The 6,051-nt window shown below is 37.8% G+C and overlaps 1 long non-coding RNA gene across 2 annotated transcripts in view; it reads left to right on the plus strand.

Moving 5' to 3' along the window:
• The window catches only part of LOC135894352 (uncharacterized), a 40,242-nt gene extending 35,833 nt beyond the window's left edge, over nt 1-4,409 (plus strand). The window contains exons 3-4 of one of the 2 annotated variants that reach the window (XR_010562366.1): nt 2,780-2,878; nt 4,199-4,409. This is a non-coding gene — a long non-coding RNA (uncharacterized LOC135894352). Of the gene's footprint in view, nt 1-2,779; nt 2,879-3,205; nt 4,153-4,198 lie in introns of those variants that run through there. The other variant, XR_010562365.1, reaches the window with a different exon arrangement.
• The last annotated feature ends 1,642 nt before the right edge of the window (nt 4,410-6,051 follow it).

Below are 6,051 nucleotides of genomic sequence, written 5' to 3' on the forward strand. Positions count from 1 at the left end.
TTTTGCTGGAGGATGGGGTTGTGTCTCTCTCACACAAGAGAAGAAAAGCTTTGCAAGAACAAACTTGTAGTAAACAGTCTTAAAAATAGGTTGTGAAAGTAGTAGAGCACTGCTCTAGGCGTGCAGCACAGTGAACCCTTGAATGGTTGTAGTTAGCTTTAAAGTCTCAAAGACCCTTACTCAATATTTTGGATGCAGCCCAAATCCCTGGTGCCCCCCCCACCCCCCCCGACCTTTCATGTGCAGCCTTTCTAAGGAACAAGCTGGAAGCGATTCACTAGGGGAATCTTAAGCACTCAGTCATCTCCTTATTTGGGTGTCTGTTTTCTTAAAGGAAAAAAATGTTTCCATTTTTAACCTTCTGACATAAGCAAAAGTGTTGACATATGAACACATATGCTTGAAACAAAGCTCATTAACAGCTCTGGTTTGTAGAGCAGTTAAACAGTCCACAGGGCTATGGGAAATAGTCTGGCTTCCCATACATAGCAAGCAAGCAGAATAACATCTGGAGGAAGTGGAAGGATCCTTATGGATTTAGAAACTGAAAAATGTTCATGCGCAGAAAATTTGAGACAATGACTACACATGCAAGAGAAACTAGTAAAAACATGTATCCTGTGGGAAACAGATATCCTATGTTTGATATGTTGTGAAATGCATAACAAAATTATAGGTATAAAAATCATAAACCCTTGGAGTCCCAAATTTTGCTTTCAGTTAGCCTGGTACAATTCCTATAAATAATCTTGCAATAGACGTTTCATATATGTAACAGAAGGCAGATTGGTACCCAAGATGGGGATGTTCATAGGCTTTCATTTTGCACCTACCTGCCATTTCGGTCTTTGAAAATTCTCCCCCTAAATGTTTGGGGGAATAATATATATTTTCTAATTCATTTGGGAGATGATGCTATAAAGTTGAAATGTCACAAGTATTTTGTCAATTAATCTGATTCCATTCATAAACTATTATCTTGTAATATGATTGAGGGAAAGTTTGTTTTAGTTTTTACATTTTATGTATATTAATAAAGTGTGTTTTCCAGAGATGCTTTTTGCCCAATGGTAACATCTAATGTTCAGGAGACAAAAGCATGTTTGGTTCCATTTTTGTCATACAGGAGGGGTTCTCAAACTCTCCCACAGGCAGGGACTACATCTAAATAAATTATCTCATGCTCTTTGTTTTCATGACCATCTGGACTATCACAGAAATGAAAGACTGGAAGGGACATTGAGAGACCATCAAGTCGAACCCCCTGCCTGCACTGAGGTTGGCCCAAGTAAACCAGAACATCCCTGGCAGGTGTTTGTCCAACCTGTTCATAAAAACCTCCAGTGAAGGGGATTCCACAACCTCCCTTGGAAGCTTGTTCCAGAGCTTAACTACCCTCATAGTTAGAAAGTTTTCCCTAATATCTAACCTAAATCTCTCTTCCTTCCTGCAGATTAAGCCTATTACTACTTGTCCCACTTTTAGTGGACATGGAGAACAGCAGATCACCATCCACTTGATAACTCTTCAGATATGTTAAGGGCTGTTATCAGGTCCCACCTCAGTCGTCTCTTCTCAAAACTAAAAATACCCAGTTTTTTAACCTTTTATCATTTTTGATGCTCTCCTCTGGACTCTTTCCAATTTGTACACATCTTTCTTAGAGTGCAGTACCTAGAATTGGAAACAGTGCTCCAGCTGAGGCCTCCCAGGCCGAGTAGATCGGGACAATTACCTCCCATGCCTTACATACAACATTCCTGTTAATATACCCCGGAATATTAGCCTTTTTAGCCACTGCATCACATTGATTCATATTTAATTTGAAATCCATTATGACCCCCAGAGCTTTTTCAGAGGTACTGCTGCCTAACCAGTTATTCCTCATTTTGTAGCTGTACATTTGATTTTTCCTAAGTGAAGTATTTTGCACTTGTTTTTTTTAAATTTCATCTTGTTGAATTCAGCACTCTCCACTTCATTATCCAAGTCATTGATGAAAATATTGAATATGGCCCCTGCTATTCAAGAAAAAATATTATTAAAGTATTTAATGGGTCTTTAATGTTACGTGGCAGCCAGAAACAAGGAGCCAGTATTATGTGACCAGCCAACACGCTGCAGATCACAAGTAAACCCTTTGTGAACCAGTTTGGGAATCCTTGTTAAACCATTTGAGTCACACAAGTTTGTCCCCACTACAGGGAGCTAAAAAAAATAGATTTTATTTTCTGTTAATTTAGACGTTTCACTAAAGGAATTCTCCTTTTGTTAAACAGAATTAAATTGTAATTTGGTAGAGAAATAATCCTCACTGAATAGACACTTCAGTGCTCTGGAGAAAAATTTATTCTAATTTGACTGAGTCATGAGCTTAGAAAATCACATACTGTATATACATAACATTTTAAAATAATAGTAATATGTTAAACAGTGCTCCACCAGTGCTCCAGGGTATGGCAAGCTGTGGGTAAGGACTGTGTGACAGATTTACCTGAGTAAAGCGTATAGTGGATGTATGCAGTGAGTGAGATATGTTGTAATAACTGGGCCTATACATTTATCTAAATTGTAAGCTTAACTGCTGAAAAGTGGATAAAGGTTCACAAATTGTTACAATGATCTGTTATATAAAACTGTTTAAGAAAAGATGTGGATCAAAGGAGACAAAGACTGAATTAATATAAATAAAAATAGAGTGACCAAATTTCCTGTTTTTGGGGACTTTTTCTTATATAGGTGCCTATTACCCCTCATGCCCTGTCCCATTTTTTCACAGTTGCTATCTGGTCACCCTAAATAAAAAGGGTTTACTGATATCAGTCAAAGACTATGTATTATGAATGGTGAACAAGATGAGCAGAAAGTCAGAAATCAGGTAACCAAAAATTTATGTGTTGGGAATTAGGCCTAATTGGCGGACAAAATAATGGGAGGATGGGCTATTTAGCTTATTGCTCCCTTTTGCGGTCCTTAAAAAGAGACTTGGTGAAAACACAGTGCAGTGCTTTTTACCATCACTGCAGCTGTGGTGGAAGGATTGTTATCATGATACCAGACCATGGTACTACAGTGGGGAGCTTGGTCATTATCGCTGCACCAGGGAAGACCCCAGCCTGATACATCTAAGGTCCTCCTTTGTCTTCCCTTCCCTTGTGCATTCCTTTCTGCCTCCTCCATCTTCCTCCTGTCCTATCTCTCTCAGCTTTTCACTGGATCCTGAAATCAGCTGTATTGCATAGCACCAGTACAATGAGATGAGATGGCCCATCCAGCTCTGCTCACCCTGAGAAGGATGACTGAAGGAGAGGGACCTGACCAGACCAACTAGATAATGTCCCTGTCCTGGGAGAAGAGCCAGTGTCCAGAACAATAGCTTTCATGGCTGACCTGCAAGACCAAAGCATCTGTCCCATGACTGACCAGCCACCCTGTATCCTAAGCTGTATTTTCCCCATCTTTATTATCCTCGTTTTTCTCTCTCTCCTGTGTCTGTTTTGTCTAATGCAGGAAAGTGACTATCATTCTAAATTCAAAACTGAATAATAGAACACCAAGGGCTATTTGACTAAATAAGAGATGTTAACTAATTATTCATGTCCCTAGAAAAGACTTTGATAGGTTTTTATTATTTGTTCTTTATCTCATTTTGCTTCTTTCCTTTTGTGTGTTTCAAGTAATACATTTCTAAGTTTTGGTCTGAGTTTTATAGTATATTTGCCATGGTATTAAGGAGTCTGAGGTCTCTATAGATCAAACCCTGGAGCTTTTAAACATTGTTTAATGTTGCACAGTAACTGGGTTTTATTAAAACCTTTAGCCCATATATTACAACTAAATTAACAAGATCTACCTCATTCACTACACAGTAACTAAGGTACAGTAAGGGGTAACACAAAGTAAGCAGTATGTCCTAGTGAGGTGTAAATATATTCATTGGGGAGCATTTAGATACATCTGATAGAAAAATGAACTGATATTACTATAAAATAAGCTCCAAAATAGTTCTTGAAGAGTTCCTCAGACCTTTCACTTCTTGTTATCATTAAATGTAGAACTGGTTGCATAACTTATTGCAAATAATGATTGTTGTAGATTTTTGACATCTCTGCAGTGACTAAATTATAATTTTTTATTATAATTAAAAGAAATTTCTCCATTCTGTGCACATTTGATTACATTCTGTCCCCTGTACCAGATGCTGTCCTGCTGTTATACAGTTCTAATAATTGCAAGAGATAGTGACTAATTGGATGACGTGAAACAGACATAGAGAAGCAGCATGGGAAGCAGAGTCAGCACTTCTCTCAGATTGGAAATTGGATCTATCCCACAGGAAAAGGCAATATCCTGATGCAAAGCCTTGTACAGTAAAAACTGGCCCGATGCAGTACTAACATCAAGGGAATTATGTCAGATAAAACTGGATCCCAAAGCAGAGAACCTAAAATATAACCACAGGAGCTGGAAGCTACCACATGAAAACTCTTATTAACTACACTTACATTGAATTGGAGAGTACGACAAGAACAATATGGATTGCAGAAGTGTGTTTTTTGCTCTGTAGAATCTCTCAATGTTTAAATTATTTTTGATATTTTCATCTCTTAATGCTATGGACAAGATAGACATGAAAAATATATATGAGCAAAGTTATGATAATCTTAAATTATGCAAAATTGTTTTGAGTCTGAAGTATTTTTGAAGCTAGTGAAATACTCAGACCCAGTCTAAAATTGTTCACAGATTATATATTTCTTAGGGCAGTCGATTAATCGCAGTTAACTCACGCGGTTAACTCAAAAAAATTAATCATGATTAAAAACATTAATTGCAATTAATCACAGTTTTAATTGCACTGTTAAACGAGACTACCAACCAATATTTATTAAATAATTTGGATGTTTTTCTACATTTTCATATATATCTTGTATTCTGTGTTGTAATTGAAATCAAAGTGTATATTTTGATTACAAATATTTTCACTATAAAAATGATAGAAGAAATAGTATTTTTCAATTCACCTCTTACAAGTACTGTAGTGCAATCTTTGTCCTGAAAATGCAACTTATAAATGTAGATTTTTTGTTGTTGTTACGTAACTACACTCAAAAACAAAACAATGTAAAACTTCAGAGGCTACAAGTCCACTCAACCTACTTCTTGTTCAGCCAATCACTCAGACAAACAAGTTTGTTTACATTTACAGGAGATAATGCTGCCCTCTTCTTCTTTACAATGTCACCAGAAAGTGAGAGCAGGCATTTGTATGGCACTTTTGTAGCCAGCATTGCAAGGTATTTACGTGCCAGATATGCTAAACATTTGTATGCCCCTTCATGCTTCAGCCACCATTCCAGAGGACATGCTTTCATGCTGATGACACTCGTTAAAAAAATAATGCATTAATTAAATTTGTGACTGAACTCCTTGGGGGAAAATTGTACATCGCCTGCTCTGTTTTACCCACTTTCTGCCATATATTTCATGTTACGGCAGTCTCGGATGATGACCCAGCACATGTTGTTGTTTGTTTTAAGAACACTTTCACTGCAGATTTGACAAAACGCAAAGAAGGTACTAATGTGAGATTTGTAAAGATAGCTACAGCACTCAACCCAAGATTTAAGAATCTGAAGTGCCTTCCAAAATCTGAGAGGGACGAGGTAGAAAGCATGCTTTCAGAAGTCTTAAAAGAGCAACACTCCAATGCGGAAACTACAGAACCCAAACCACCAAAAAAGAAAATCAACCGCTGCTGGTGGCATTTGACTCATGATGATGAAAATGAACATGCATCGGTCCGCACTGCTTTGGATGGTTTTTGAGCAGAACACGTCATCAGCATGGACGCACGTCCCCTGGAATGGTAGTTGAAGCATGCGCATCTGGCATGTAAATATCTTGCAACACCGGCTACAACAGTGCCATGAGAACGCCTGTTCTCACTTTCAGGTGACATTGTAAACAAGAAGCAGGCAGCATTATCTCCTGCAAATGTAAACAACCTTGTTTGTCTGAGCGATTGGCTGAACAAGAAGTAGGACTGAG

The sequence above is a fragment of the Emys orbicularis genome, chromosome 24 (genome assembly GCF_028017835.1).
Source record: "Emys orbicularis isolate rEmyOrb1 chromosome 24, rEmyOrb1.hap1, whole genome shotgun sequence".
In the NCBI taxonomy this organism is placed as follows: Eukaryota; Metazoa; Chordata; order Testudines; family Emydidae; genus Emys; species Emys orbicularis.